Below are 15,074 nucleotides of genomic sequence, written 5' to 3' on the forward strand. Positions count from 1 at the left end.
ATTGCCCATGGACAACACAGTTTCCAATAATTTGAAGGCTTTGCTCTAACTTTAAAGGCTCAAAAACTCCAAGCAGAGACTGGGATTTGGCTCAGTTTTTCCACCGCCTGCCTTGCAAGCTCAAGGTCCTGAGTTTGATCCCTGGTACAAAATAAATAAACAAATAAAGTCCAAGCAAAGCCTAATTTTGTGGGTGTGTGTGTGTGTGTGTGTGTGTGCACGCACACGCGTGTTTGTGTTGGTAGTGGTGGTAATAGTTTCAAAATTGCCGTATTGTTTAGATACAGAGAAATAAAAGTAAAATGTTTGTTCCGTACACTTTTCTTAGTCTGAATGATTGTTTCTGTTGATAGCAGGGGCCAGGTGATTGGCAGGATATTTCAGCCTTAGTTTCAGCTCATGAGAATTTAGTCTTTTTCAGATCCTTTAAGTGAAACTCTCAAGCTCTGAGCAGCCGGGAGGAGTCCTCCTGCCTCGCTCTCACGGGCCGGTGCAGCAGGATCGCCAGGCACCCCGGGTGCTTCCAGGCCTCTGCCCGGGTGGCCTTCATCCTGCTCGGTGACTGAGGAGCAGCTGGCTTGATCTGGTCAGCGGGCGTCACTGTGGCCCTGGCCACTACCCTCTGTCCTTCCTCACCCTGAGCCTCTGCCTTGGGGAACGAGGCCTCTTCTCCTGCCTCAGCTGTTGCACTCCTCCGGTGCTACGGCCTGGTGTGGCTCATTCTCCAAGGCCTTGTGCTGAGCCATTGATGGGTCCCCGTGGCCTCCAATTGGGCGGGGTTGAGAGATGGCGGAAGCTCTGAGAGCGAGGCTGAAAGCAGGCTGGGTCTTCCGGATGCTGTCCTCAGAAGGGCTGAGTAGTTTTTGCGGGCTCCCAGCTAGTTCCCGCGAGTGGGGTGCTGGGGCAAGGCACCCGTCCCAAGCTCTAGCTTCCCGTCTTGCCACAGAATCTCACTTGTTCACATGCACACCCGCCGTGGTTCCATCGGCCATGCTGTGATGCAGCCAGACGGGCCTGCCAGAGCTGGTGCGTGCTGTTTAGACTTCTAGCCTCCAAAACTGTAAGCTGGATGAGCCTCTTCTCTCTGAAGAACCTAGCCTCGGGTATCCCGGTACAGCAATGGGATCCAGAAGCACAATGCGCCAGCAGACACCAGAGGGCGCGCTCTCGGGCCCGCTGCTGCGTGTGGCTCCTGGGAGGCGGCTCAGCCTGCGGCTCAGGGTTCCTCGGTCCTCCCTCCCGGATCACGCTGGCCTGGCCGCCGCATCCCCCTCAGCAAAGGTTCTCTGCCAGCCAGGATTGCGGTTTCCCCAAGCTCTGCGAAGGCTCTGAGGAAGGGCCCGCCCCGCAGCGCTCCCACGCCCGGATCTCTTAGGCTGGTCGTCTCGATCGCGCTGCCCTCTCCGACCCCGAGGTGCCGGCGCCCCTTGCCTCTCTGCCCCGCTGCCTCCCTCTGCTCCACCTCCAGCTCTGAGCTCCGGCCCAGGTGCCCCTCCTCTGACGGAGTTTGCTTTCTGGGCGAGGCGGGGAGCCCGGCCCAGACCACCCCTGTCCCCGTGGCCCTCACTCCCCGCGCAGCCATGGACAGTGTTAGTTCCATCGCAGGGAGCCACAGCGCATCAGAGTCCAGGGGTGTCGGGGTGAATGTCTCAAAAGTCGTGCCGGTGGCAGAGAGAATTTTCTGTCTAACCCAGGTCGCCAAATGCAAAGTGGCCAGGTACAAAATCAATATGCAGATATGAGTTTTAATTTTATAGCAACAATAAACAGAAGACCATCGTTTTAAAGTTTCTAATTATAAAGAAAATGTCTAAGAATGACTCTAACAAGATGTACGCAAGTCCTTCATGTAGCAAACAATATAACTTTTGGAAATTCATTCGAGAAGACTAAAAAAAATAGAAAAAAATAATGTATTTGGGGAAAGGAAGATCAGTTTTCCGATTATAACCGCTTTCTCCAATTTAGTTTATAGAATTAAAAAACTTCAATCGAAGGCATTCCATTGTTCCCCATGGGGTGAGACAAGCACTCCCCAAAAGGCCAAGAGAGCCCCAAGTCGGGGAACACCAGCCCAGGTCTCTGGCCCGGCGGGTCGGACAGCTCCCTCTGGTGTCAGCTAGAGGAAAGGCAGCAGACCGGTCTCTGGAACGCGGTGAGAGCCCAGAAGGAAGCTTGAAGGCAGGGTTGCCACTGAGGAGTAATTAACAGGGAAAATCAGTCCCTAATCCACACCAAATGCAAAAATACGTTCGGGGACCCAGGGGGAAGGCGCCATCTAGAGGCAAGAAACGGGCCCTGCCGTCACCGATCTGAGGCGTCCGGAGCTTGGGCTTCTCAAGACTCCAGACCCGTGAGAAACAGTTTTCTGTTATCTATAAGCTAAGAAAGAAAAATCTATGCGGGATAAAAATTAGAATATAAAAGACAAAAATGTTAAACCCTGAGAAGAAAATATAGGATGACAATGACGCCGAGTCAAAGACGTGCTTTTAAGTAAGATATAATTTCCAACGGAAAGGGAGTATATATTTGGAGACATCCTTGCATCGGCCTCTTTGAATTCATTGATACTGCTTGTCCAAGCACATCACAAAGAGAAAGGGAAGAAAAGCCGAAAGCTGTGAAAATGTTCTTGCAACACTTGTATCTGACAGGGGATTTGAATCCAGAACCTTGGGCAGACACAAATGAGTAAGAAGAGTACAAAGAATGAAGGCCTGTGATGTGCACGAGCCAGACCCCACGATGAAGGCAATCACTGTGTACCGCGCGCAGGTACTGGTAAAAAAATAAAAAACCAAAAAAGTATTTTAAATCTGCAAAACCCAACAAACAACAACAAGGGGCAGGCAGGCAAAAGGCACCTCACTTTTCACCAGGCAGAAACCAACATGGTCTAGAAACTCGGGAAGAGGTGCTCTGGGAGATGCATCATCAGGATGCGTTTTAAAGCCACAGGGAATCCAGGCGCGGCAGCACCTACTTGAAATCCCTGCAGGAGGACCTCAAAGTTGAAATCCAGTCTGGGAGATTTAGCAACTTAGCAAGACCCTGTTTCCAAGTGAAAAAAAAAATAGGCCGATGGTACAGCTCAGCGCAAAGGCCCTGGGTTCAATGCCCTGCACTGAAGCAAGAAGGGCCACGTGATAGAGAATGTGGCATACTCCCCAGAATGGCGAGATGTTCAAAAATGTGATGACGCTTACAGCTGTAAACAAAGTGACACCAAGTTTTTAACGCCGAGGATGGAAGTGATTATAGGATGAGGCTTTAGAAAACAGTTTAGCACCGGCTAATGAAGTTGAGCAATATGTGCCTTCAAAGCCGCAACAGGGCGGGAACTTGGGACAACTGAACTTCATGTCCTCACTCGCGTGGGTTCAGCACAGAGTTTGGCCCACAGCAAATCCAAGGTTTGCTCTTCGGAACCTCCTGGATTAAAAAACAAAACAAATCAGGGATTTAGCTCAGTGGTTCCACCTCCTGCCTCCCAAGCTCAAGGACCCGAGTTCGATTCCCGGTGACTCCGCAGGTGTGGGAGCTGCGTGTGTGGAGGGCAGGGCATTCAGGAAGCTCTTGGTCGTCGACCCCAGACGCCCTGCAGACGGAGGTCACAGAAGCAAAGGGCTGGGAGTGGCTCAAACGCACACCAGTGTGCAGGGTCTGCACAGTGCATCCGCAGAGGGGGCGCCGTGTCGCCAGCAGTGCATCTGGAAACAGCACTGGCGCCTCCTGCTCTGTGGGTTGAGAAGGAAAGTTGGGCACCACCGCTGCCCACGTTCTGGGGAGAGTCAGCAGACGGCTCAGCTACTCCTCTCCTCGTTTTTCGCTGAGAGTCAAAACGTGTCTCAGCGGGATGCGGGAAGCAGCGTCAGTCATAGTCACCCAAAAGTGGAAACCTCGCAAATGTCCCTTAGCCAAAGAACAGATAAACGGGAATTGATTCAGGTATAGGGTTGGATGAAGGCTGACGCAGGGTGACCCAAGGCGGGAAAGAAGCCAGACGCAGAGGGGCTGCGTGTGGTAGGATTCAGTTTACACACCGCACACAGACGAGGCAAGTCTGTGGACACAGGGCGTGCACTAGTGAACTGTGGCCCTGCGTCTGTTTGGGTAATGAAAACGCTCTGGAATTAAGGCTGGTGAAAGGCCAGGATGCAGCTCAGCGGCACTGCACCTGCCTCACAAGCCCAAGGTCTTCGGTTTGATCCCTGGTAGTGGAAAAATAAAAACAACAACAAAAAAAGCAAATAAATACTGGTGAAGGTACATCACTTCATGTCTATGCTAAAACCTTCTAAAGAGTGAATTTTTGCAGGGGGGGACACCTGTAATCCCAGCACTCAGGAGGCTGAGGCAGGAGGATCACTCTGAGTTCGAGACCAGCCTGGGCTACATAGTGAGTTCCAGGTCAGTCTCAACTACATAGTGAGACCCTGTCTCAAAAAAAAAACACAAAAACACAAAAAAACAAAAACAACAACAACAACAAAAAAAGTGAATTTTGTGTTATGGGAATTTTATGTCTTAATAAAGCTGTTATTTAAAAATAAGCAGAATGTTAATGGACAAATGTCCTAGGGTGTATGAAATGTGATTTCATTTAAATAAAGGTCAAATATCAGAAGAATCTAAGCACTGCATTGCTCAGGGAGAGCTACAGATATGAGTGAGTATAAAGAAAAGGGAAGAGTTAACATAAACTCTGGGATAGTGATTATCTCAGCCGGACTGAGAGATGGGAGCAGGGCGGCCACAGCGATGCACCGAGCCCGCAAAGGGGCCCGGGATGCTGCGCTTTCTTTCTTAACCTTGGAAGTGGTGCGTGGGTGCCCACGGCATAGTAGTAACCTACATTCTGGTCTCTCAAGTGGGTTTAAACCTATGTACATGCAGGGTCTACCCGTGTCTGCCTAGACTTATACAGACTCACTTCTGTGTATATTTCCTAATTTCTTTTCTTTTTTTGAGTCAGGGTCTTGCTGTGCAGCCCAGGCCAGGTTTGAATTCAATATGATCCTCCTGCCTCAGCCTCCCAAATGCTAATATTACAGGTGTGCTCCACCGCTCCCGGCTTGTATTGCCTCATTTCTAAAGATAAACTTCTTTTTATTTTGGGTTCCTATTCTCTGTCTCACTGTTTGTCCCCCTCCATCAGCTTCATTTCTTCTGAGTAACTGTTGACGTCTCTCATCTGCCATTGACTTTTCTAGTGATCTCTTCATTGCTTGGAGTTGATACATCTCAATCCTTTACTCAAATTTAGAGGGCCCTAAAAGGTAGAGGAGAAACTGTGTGTGGCCCCACTTCCTGTGATGGTTCAGACCCACACTGCTCAGCAGGCCTGTTTCGGAGGGCAGCCAGTTGCTCTTCTGGGCTTGCTCCTGACACACGCACTCCTAGCTCATTTCCGCCCATTGTTATCCTGCAGGAGTCACGGCCCCTAGTCCAGCCCTGACCCCCGACTTCCCAAGTCTCTCCTCTAAATCCTACAGCAGAAACCTGAGCCCTGCAAGAGATGCCTCCCTCCCTCCTGAGGTCACTCTGCTCTGGAGGGTCCACAGGTTTGCACCTGGTCATCCTGGCTCATGAGGCCTGTGTGTTCTTATAAGTCTGTTTCTTTGGCTTAAACACACGATCTTTCTTCTGGACATGAATCGCCTCCATGAAACCCCCGGGACAGAAGACACTTGGAGAAGGAGGAGAGTCTGGGTCTTAGAGGCACCTAGATTTAATATTTCTTCCTCTTGTTGGCCTGAGACATTCCTTCGGCCTGGTCTCTGTGCACTGAATCCTTCCAGGAATCTTCTTAATTTTAGGCCCTGGTTTTAATCCTGCTTGGGAGTTGTCCTGCATTTCTGAGCTGCTAATTGTCTCCGTCTGCTCCACCCATTTCCTTGGAAATACCTCGTGTTTTAGTCATAGGGAGCTTTGGAACCTTAGGCTTGGCCCAGAGAGGGCAGGCGGGGCGTAGAGGAGGGCAGCATCTCTAACCTCGTCCTGGTCTCCATCACTTCCGGAAGGAGGCGGGAAGGCAAACTGGCTTGGGGACACCGCCCTGTGTGCTGCAGCACCGTCTGTGTGTTCTCTGTCGGGATGCTCAGTGCTTTGGCAACCAGGCGTGAGTCGCTACGGACACCGTTGCTATTATTGTCGCAGATGCTGCTGTGATTCCCTTCTCATTTGTCTTTCTCTGAGTGAGCTACACAGCAGGAGGGAGCCTTTCTCCATCACGTCACGGTGAGGGGAAGCCCAGAGAGGTTTACTGCCTGCCCACACTGGTGATGGGGTGGAGGATAAAGCCAGAGTCCCGTGAGCCCGGCAAAGGGCCACCCCGATGTTTCAGATCAAAAGAGGAGACTAGGGAGCAGAGAGTGCTGGGGACCTGTCGATCCTGGGGCGTTCGCGCTGTCTCCATGGGGACCTGGAGGAAATGGAGACCGTTCTCATTTCCACAGCGCAGCCCAGAAGCCAGCTGCTCAGCGGCCCCCAGAAGCCTCCCAGCCCACAGGAGCAGGGAGCAATGCCCCTCCCGCTCCGGTTATGTGAGTGAGGCTGGGCTGTGGTCAGCGCGGAGGGAGGGTGAGTGTGGGCCCAGGAATGCAGAGAGGCAGCTGGGAGCGCACAGGGTGCGGCTGTGCTTTGAATCTAGCCGAGTGGACACGCTCCAACCAGTCCTCCGCCGGCCTACGCTTCAGCACCGTGGCGCTGCATTCCCCACCCCAGACCTGGCCGCCCCTGGGTACCGCAGGGCTGGGTCAGGGCAGGTGTGCACTGGAGGAGAGGCGCTCAGGAGGGGAGGCTGCTTGCTGCCCTTTGTTTAATATCGATCCCATCTTTGCCAGACTGATGGGTTTCTGCCTCCTAAGCATACTGTAATTCTGCCTACTACTATAGCTTCAGTAACGGGTGAGCCAGTTCGACTCGATTTAATTAGTATTTATTGAGGACCTGATACTCAGACTCAGTAAGGCCTGTAAGGCCCCTCCGTGGTCTGCCATAGCGCACCTACTTGTTTAGTTCCCACAAGCTTCAGGCTAGAGCTTGGCATTCTGGGACTAAAGTCATCACCCTGGGGCGAAAGGATTCGACGAATTCCCATGTGTTGGAAAGCTCAGAACTGGCACATGGTAGGCACCCAATAAACACGAGACAGATATTGACAGAGAGTCCTGATGAAGATGCTAGAGCTACATAAGCCTCCTACAGCCGAGAAATACTGTATTCCCACAGATCGCATAGCTAGTAGGAGCCAGAGCCAAGTCACTCCGTGTTCCTGCTCAGCTCTGCGGACTCTGTGGAGACTCACAGAGGAAGAGCCCAGGTTTGCCCTCAAGGAATAGGCAGAACAGTTAAGAAAAGGGAGACACGGCTGGGCACGGTAGCAAACGCCTGTAAACTCAGTACCCTGGGAGACTGAGGCAGGACATTGGCAAGTGCAAGCCCCAGCCTGGCTTGGGTGTTTTGCCCCCAAGTGCACTGAGCTCTCCTCTCTCACGAGGCCCATTCGATGAGGAGCTCAGATGGGGCATGGCTGCAGCAGCAGAAAGGCCACGGGCTGGTGCCTCTCCCTCTCCCTGGGCCTCGGCTCTGAAGACCTCAGGGAGGGCATGCTGCAGGAGGCACCAGTGAGGTTGGAGGTGCAGAGGAATCAGTCCTGGGAGAGTCGCGTAGAGCGGAATCCAAAGCAGAGTCTCAGGAGATGCGGTGAGAACCAAGAAGGGATTTGGGTGAACTGGGTCCTAACTCTGGAAGCAGCACTGGAGAGCCTTTGGAGCAGACACTCAACCCTTTGGGTCCTCATTTTTACTATCTGGAAAATAAAATTCCAAGTCTCACCTTCTGGGCTCTGAGGCCCCGGTGGGACTGGGACTATAGACAACCTGTTTACAGAAAAGTGCTGGGCGGGGAAGAGATTGCCGTCAGAGAACAGGGTGGTAGGCAGGCCAGCGGGGGTCAGGGCGGGGCCTTCCTCGCCCAGGGCTGGACAGACGCCCCCCAGAGCACTGCCCTGCACCCGTGCTCGTCCCCCGACCTCTCTGCCCAACGGATCACTTTCAATTCATGCATCTTCCAATTGTTCAGTCAACGTGCTGAGAATTCTCAGTCCAGTTTTTTCTCTTTTATTTTTCTCCTTTGCCAAATATCCAAAAAGGAAGCTAGATAAATCCACTGCTATTTTGGCAAAAAAAAGAAAAAAAAAAGTGAATTACCGACAGCCACATACTGAAATGGGTTAGAGTGCTTCGCCACATTTCCCTTAGCCCCTTTCCCTTCTTCACAGAATTCACCATCGGTAGCGTATCTGTGTTCTAAACTGCGGTTGTAGCTCAGCAAATTATCAGTTTACTCTGCTGGCTAACTTTAACATGTGGTGCCTTTTACATGCTGGGGAGGAGGAAGCCTACACTATGCATTGGCTGACACAACAGCTTGTGAACTTACATCCCACAGGAAATGCGTTCGTTCGTGGGGCTAATTGTTTTCATGTATTTGTACCAAAGCCTCTAAAGAAAAGTAGGAACTCTGGTGTGTGTTCCGTTCTTACTAACCAAAATGACCACAGATCATCCGGATGTGACACTTCCATCCCAGGGATTTTGGGGATGGGTCCTTATAGACATGCTTGCTGGCGACTTCCACACCTTGGGCTGGCTGTCCTTGGCCTGTGCACAACTGCTCAACCCTGAACACACAGAAGTGCTGCCGGTCCCTCTGGAGGAGAAAAAGGTCCCAGATAGAGATCCAGGCCCAGGATTCAGGGAAACAGAGAAAGAGGTGGAGAGATGGAACTCTGAGGGCTGATGGAGAGATGGAGAGAGCAGCATCCACAGAAAGGCCCAGGGAAGGAGAAAAGGACATTGCCCTGGGTCCAGAGAGGAGAATTTTTTACTTTATTAAAAATCAAATTTTCCCTAAGGGAACATTTTAAACACCCTTGTTTCTCTCCCATCATTTTATCCCAACTCTATGTGGTGAATTTGTTTGGGATTTTCATTGCTCCTCGAGGGCAGGGACTGGAAGGAGGTAGGGAAAATGGGTGGGTTCTCCCTAGGACAGCCAGGTGTTTGGACAAGTGGCTTCTGAGTAAAGCCACTCCTCATTCCTCTGTGGTAGGAACTCTTCAATATGGACAAGGGCATATAATCCAATATGCACTTACAAAACTTTTAGAAGCCAGACATTGTGCTAGGCCTGGGGCTTGGAGGGGCAGAGCATAGAGCCCTGTTCTCCCAGTTGTCTATGGCAGAGTCCTACAGCAATAGCTAGGACTCCTGCCAGCCAAGGTAGGTAGGAGATTAGGGTGCGGCAGACTGGCTGGAGAAGTGGGCATGGCCTGTCCATCACAGAGTTCCAGGACACATGTGCAAAACATTGCCCAAAGCCCTGCACTTGGAACCAATCAGGGTGTCCTAGCTTCAGTTCTTCTCAAGAGAATTTGAACAGGGTTTTGATAGGATGGCCTTGACCTGACATCAGAAACACAAAACATGGCCACCTTTGAGTTCTTGACCACTGCTGCCTTTCACAATGGTCCACTCTCCTATAGCGTATACTCCTTTTCCTACTTTTAATTGGCTCTCCAGCACTATTTCTTTTCCTATCTTTAACGAATGTAAAACCTCACTACCTTTTGTGTTTTTCTTGACCAATTCTTTGTTCAGAACGCAAAGAACCTAGAAACCACCTCTACAAGGAGTCTCCAGCAGCCCCAAGCCCGTTAACATATTTTGGTGAAGCCAGCCAGTAGCAGGTACAGCCCTTGGGCACTGTTTTGTTTATCTAAAAATCTATGACAGGGAAGGTATTTGTTTTGTTTTTTTCTTTCCTCTCTATTTTCCCTAGGAAAGCTCCAACCACCTTCTCATCCCTTCTATCCAAGGACAGGCTGTCATCCTTTGGAGGGCTGGAATCCTTTTTGGTTGCTGAGGAGAGGCAGGGAAGCAGAGAGTGGTAAAAAATAACGGCAGCTGGGACTCAAGAAGCTTCCTCGTGGTGCTGGGAACAGTCTCCTAGTGTGCCCCACCATGTGGGGCAGGGGAGGGGAAGCACACAGCCTCTGTGTGTACCAACCAGTAAGAGGCCCACAGGTCTGCCTCGAGTTTATCTACCCTTTTCTTTCTTCTCTTTCCCATTTTCCATCACTCACTGCGGAAGTCAATAAAGAGCTGCCAGAGAGCCTGTTGTTAACCCAGTCACAGAACAGATCGTTCAGACTCCATGTGTGTGGCCTGGAATTTATTACGCCCTTTTGTCTTCACATTTCTGTTCTCTGCAGTTCATCGCTCGACTTTCTCTCTTTTAGGAAAAGTAACTATTGGTGACTTGGTCTCCTACATGAGTAGCTGCCTACTCCAGGTTACCTTTTTTTATGCTCAAATTCTCATCTGTGCTCTTCCCCAGATGGCCTTTTATCTCTGGGTATCCTCAGCCAGTCACTTTCTCAGGGGATTGTTTAATCGGTGTCCACCTTTCTGCCATCTTCGGTGGCCACTGTGGTTCATCCTTTGGTTCATCGTATGGGGCAGCCATGTGGATTTCACCATGTTTGGTGAACATGTTAGTGGTCATGTGGGTTGGTCACATGGCTGTGCTATGTTTGTTTGCCATTTTCTTTCTTAGCTATCCTTATGGTCACCAAGAAATCTTACTTTTGTAGATAAATAGCTATATAAACCCCAAATATGCCTTTCTGGTACTACTTGCCCATGCAGCTATGTGAAGAGACAAGGGCTTGCTAACAAACAGTCATCTATAAAGCATAGCAGGAAATTCTATAACTCCTAGAGGCAGTCTATCTTTCCAAGCAGGTTGCTGTCATTCATTCCAAAGGACACCAAAGAGATGTGTCTAAAGTATCTTTGGGAAATCAAAAGGCTGATAGGGAGGCAAGAAGGGCAGCCTTATATTTCCTCAAGACTCTAGCCTTATTCCCAGTTCCTGAAGAGCCACTAAAACCAATTTATACCTTACAGTGAGATAAATGGGCCTTAGGACAAGGAGGATTAAAAGGGGACTCTAGGAGCACTTAGAAAATAAACTGTCCCTTCCCAAAGGGACACAGTGGAAGGCTATAAAAACCTTTCATGATTCTTTCCATATGGGTAGAGGTGCTACACTGGAAATGGTCAAATTTTCACAACTAGTGGCAACCACATGACAGGTCTACAAAGCTTGCCTACTCTGTACCTACAATAACCCTGGCAAGCCCAATCCTGTGTTAGCACCTGTACAGAAGAGAGGGATGTAACCAGAGAGGGCTGGCATTCAGACTTTACCCATATGCCACCATATGGGGATTTTAAACAGATATTGTCCCTAAAGGACATCTTTACTGGATTGAGGCTTTCCCTACCCTTTCAGAAAAGGCTACTGAGGTAGTCAATGGGCTTCTCAAGAAATCACCCTCTGGTTTGGACTATCTCAGTCCCTTCAGAGTGAGAATGAGCCTTCTTTTACTTCTCAAGTAACTCAGGGGTGGCAGAAGGTTGGGGAGTAAAGTACCCTGTCCATTTTCCATGGAGACCTCAGTCTTCTAAAAAGGTCAAGAGAGCAAACCAGACCCTAAGGTAAAGTGTGCAAAACTTTGCCAAGAGACTCCTGAAACTTGGCTCTGATTATTGCCAACAGTCCTCATAAGGGTTTGAAATAAGCCAAAAACTGGGCTAGATATGAGTCCAACAGAGATATGGGAGGCCTTTTCTATCTTCTCATATGGTAGGAAACCCAAAGATCACGAGCCTCTAACTTATAATATCTTATTAATCTAGGCCAAGTACAACTGGTTATCCAACTATATGAGAACAGAGTCCTGCCAGCTCCTGGCCCAAGGGACTATGTAGTATCTGCCTTGGAGACCAAATGCTCATTAAAACTTGTAAAGAAGGGACTCCTGCAGACCAATTAAAGCCAAAATGGAAGGGCCCTTTTCAGAGATACTTGCCACATCCACTGCAGTAAAGATGGCAGAGACAGACAATTGGATTCATCTTTCCAGGATAAAGACAGCTCTGTTTGAACCATTTGAAGAAAGATATCACCCAAAGAAGGAAGCTTTTCCTGTGAACCTTTGGAAGACCTGAGGCTCCTCTTTAAAAAGCAAGCCTCCAGTACCACTGTGGGTGCAGACAAATAAAGTCATTAATGAGCTTTCACCACAGTGTAAGTGGGCACCTGTACTGAGACTTGTTTTTAATTAGATTCATAATATGGGCAATCTTGCTAAGACTGTGGTCTCAGGCTCCTGGTAATTTATCTAACATCCCTCTGCCGTACTTTCTCCTCCACAGGAAGCATGAGAATCCAACCTGCTCCTTCTCATATTTGGCCTCTCCATCCCCAACCTAATAGCACAGTAACTCTTCTGATAAATTATCAACCTTCTTCCATGAAACAGGCCCCTCAATAGTCCTTCACATGCACTAACACTTTCTTATTGTCTTCTGATAGGTTTCTATTTCTTCAACCAGAAGTGAGCCAAGACATCCTAAGGTAGTTAGAGAAAACATAATCCCCAGTAGGTAGGGCCCACCGCCCCTTCAGCAGGAAGCAGCTATACGAAGACAGAGACTTCACTCCCTCTGAACCCTGGGGAAATGGGTGTGACCTGCCCATCACAGAGTTCCAGGACCCAAGTGCAGGACAGTGCCCAAAGCTAGGCACTTGGAACCAGTCACTGAGTCCTATTTCAAGTCTTCTCAAGATAATTTGAGCAGGGCTGGGCATTTAGCTCAGTGGTTCCACTGCCTGCCTCACAAGCACAGGATCCCGAGTTTGATCCCCGGTACCAAAAGAAAAAAGAAAATCTGGGCAGGTTTTTCACAGCATGGACTTGGCCATCTTTGAGCTCTTGGCCACATTGTCTCTTTCACAGTGTTCCAATCTCACCTGTAGCATACTGCTTTTCCTACTTTTATTGGCTCTGCAGAGTATATCTTTTCCTAACTTTAATAAAAATAAAACCTCCTTACCTATTGCACTTGTCTTGGCCAATTCTTTTTTCAGGGCAGAAGTAACCTAGAAACTACCTCTGCGAGACTTTGGCACCCTGAAACTCAACAATAGTGCCACTGTGTAGCTGAACTTGGGTAGGAATCTGAGCTCAGAAGTCTTCTGTTTCATGGCTTCTGCATTTTCTTGTTTGGGATTTTTGCCTTTCTCATAACATTCTATAAAATCCTTTGGAAATAGTCTCAGCCTTAGCCCAGCTAAACCCAGGAGGAAACAGGGTGATTCTACGCTGTACCTGGGGGGGCAGACTGGGGGTCAAACATGGGGAGACATTAGCCCCCCAGCACAGAGGTCAAGTGAGAAGCTGGGCCCACTCTCCTTGCCAGCCTGAGTCTTTCTTCCCTGTGCAGCCTGTGCTTCAGATGCGTGGTCCAGTGGTGGCCAGCAGCCCAGGGGACTGGAACAGGCATGTGGAAAGGACGAGGTGGGGCCAACCTCTGCCAGTCCACACGGGCTCTCGTCTTCCCTCTGGGCTGGGCCCGTCCCTTGACTCACACGTGGCACCCTGCCGGGCCTGCCTACTCCCTGGCAGACTCTGTCGTCCTGCGAGCAACTTGCCCTGGCCCTGTCCCCTCCTCGCATGCAGGCCTGCAGGGTCGGGACCAGGAAGCTGTCATCCTTTCTCGATCCTGCGGAAGCATGGGGTACCAGAGCAGCACTCACCTGTGGCCCAGGCTTCTGAGGCCCCTCCTTGACCCCTCCACCCTTCGGGCACTCAGGGTCCTGCACCCTCCCTTCCTCGGCCAGGGGCAGAATGATAAGCGTCTGTCCTTCTTGTTAGCTTTCACGTCCTTCTTCTGTCCCCAGGGCCCAGTCTCGTTCTATCAGCACCGAGAGCCAGCCTGACTGAGCCCGCATGCTGTACACGGGGAAGGGGGACAATCAGCATTGGTGCTGACACCCAAGGGCAGACATGGGGCACATCCACAAGTTCCTATGTGACTTCATTTTTAATGGAGTGAGCGACACAGAAGGACCGGGAATTCCCCACGAAGCCTGTGCCTGTCTTTATTCTCAGCAGCTGTCCCACATCTGACTTTACTGCGACTTCCTCTCCATTCGTCTTGCTAAAATCCAGACTGCCCAAACAACAGCTGCTAATCCAACTCTTCTTCCAGTGAAGCTGAGGTCCTGCATAGCACCTCTCCTCTGTCAAGTCAGAAGAGAACAAAGGCTCGTGCTGATGGCGCTTTGGTAGATTTTCTCTCACAGTGGATTCTGCTGGGGCCACCTGCCTTTTGATGAGACAGCCCAGTCCAAGAGATGGTGTTCTGCCTCTCTCCCTAGAAATGTGTGGTGGGGCTTGAGAATGAGGAGAGAGGAGGGGAAGACCATCCTGAGCTGTACACTGCTCCTCCACCGAGCTACACTGCCTTTTTTGAGTCAGGGTCTCACTGCGTTGCCCAAGCTGGCCTCAACTTTGTGATCTTTTTGCCTCAGCCTCCCATGTAGCTAAGATCAAAGGTCTGTGTGTCACTAGAGCTGAGTGATTCTTAGCTACTTCCAGGGCTGTGAGGGACCTGGAGAGAGAGGTTGTCCCTGATGCGGGGGCCCGGGGCCACATGCTCACTGTGCCTCGGCCCCACCTCTTTCAGAGCCAATTACAGAATGGCTGGGTGTGGAGAGGGTTTATCAGAGGGCATTCGCAGGTCAGGATCCAAATGGCGTTCCCAGTGCGCAGCCACCTTCTGACAGGAGGGGTCCCCTCCTGACCACCAAGCCCTGCCCTTGCTGCCCATGAAGGAGCCCAAGCTTACTTACAGAGAAGAGTCTGCCAAGGCCAGGGTTCTCACAAACGGCCTGTTTTCTCTGGAGCTGAGCCTCAGCCCATTGTCCCCTCCCTGCTGGGACCCTAGCAGAGGTGGCTGCTCTGTGAAGCAGAGTCTAGGCTTCATGTGGTGGCCTCTGGAGAAGGGAGGGGCCAGCAATGGATATGAGAAGCGCTGGGACAAGCTGAGGTGCTTCCTGTCTCAGGATGAGGGATTTTTACACCGCACCAGAACCCTTTCTGAGGGCAAAATCTATGTTTCTTCCCGTGGCCTGGGAGTTCCCCTTTCCAC

The sequence above is a fragment of the Fukomys damarensis genome, unplaced genomic scaffold, assembly GCF_012274545.1.
Source record: "Fukomys damarensis isolate Sample0158 unplaced genomic scaffold, DMR_v1.0_HiC HiC_scaffold_11, whole genome shotgun sequence".
NCBI classification, from domain to species: domain Eukaryota; kingdom Metazoa; phylum Chordata; class Mammalia; order Rodentia; family Bathyergidae; genus Fukomys; species Fukomys damarensis.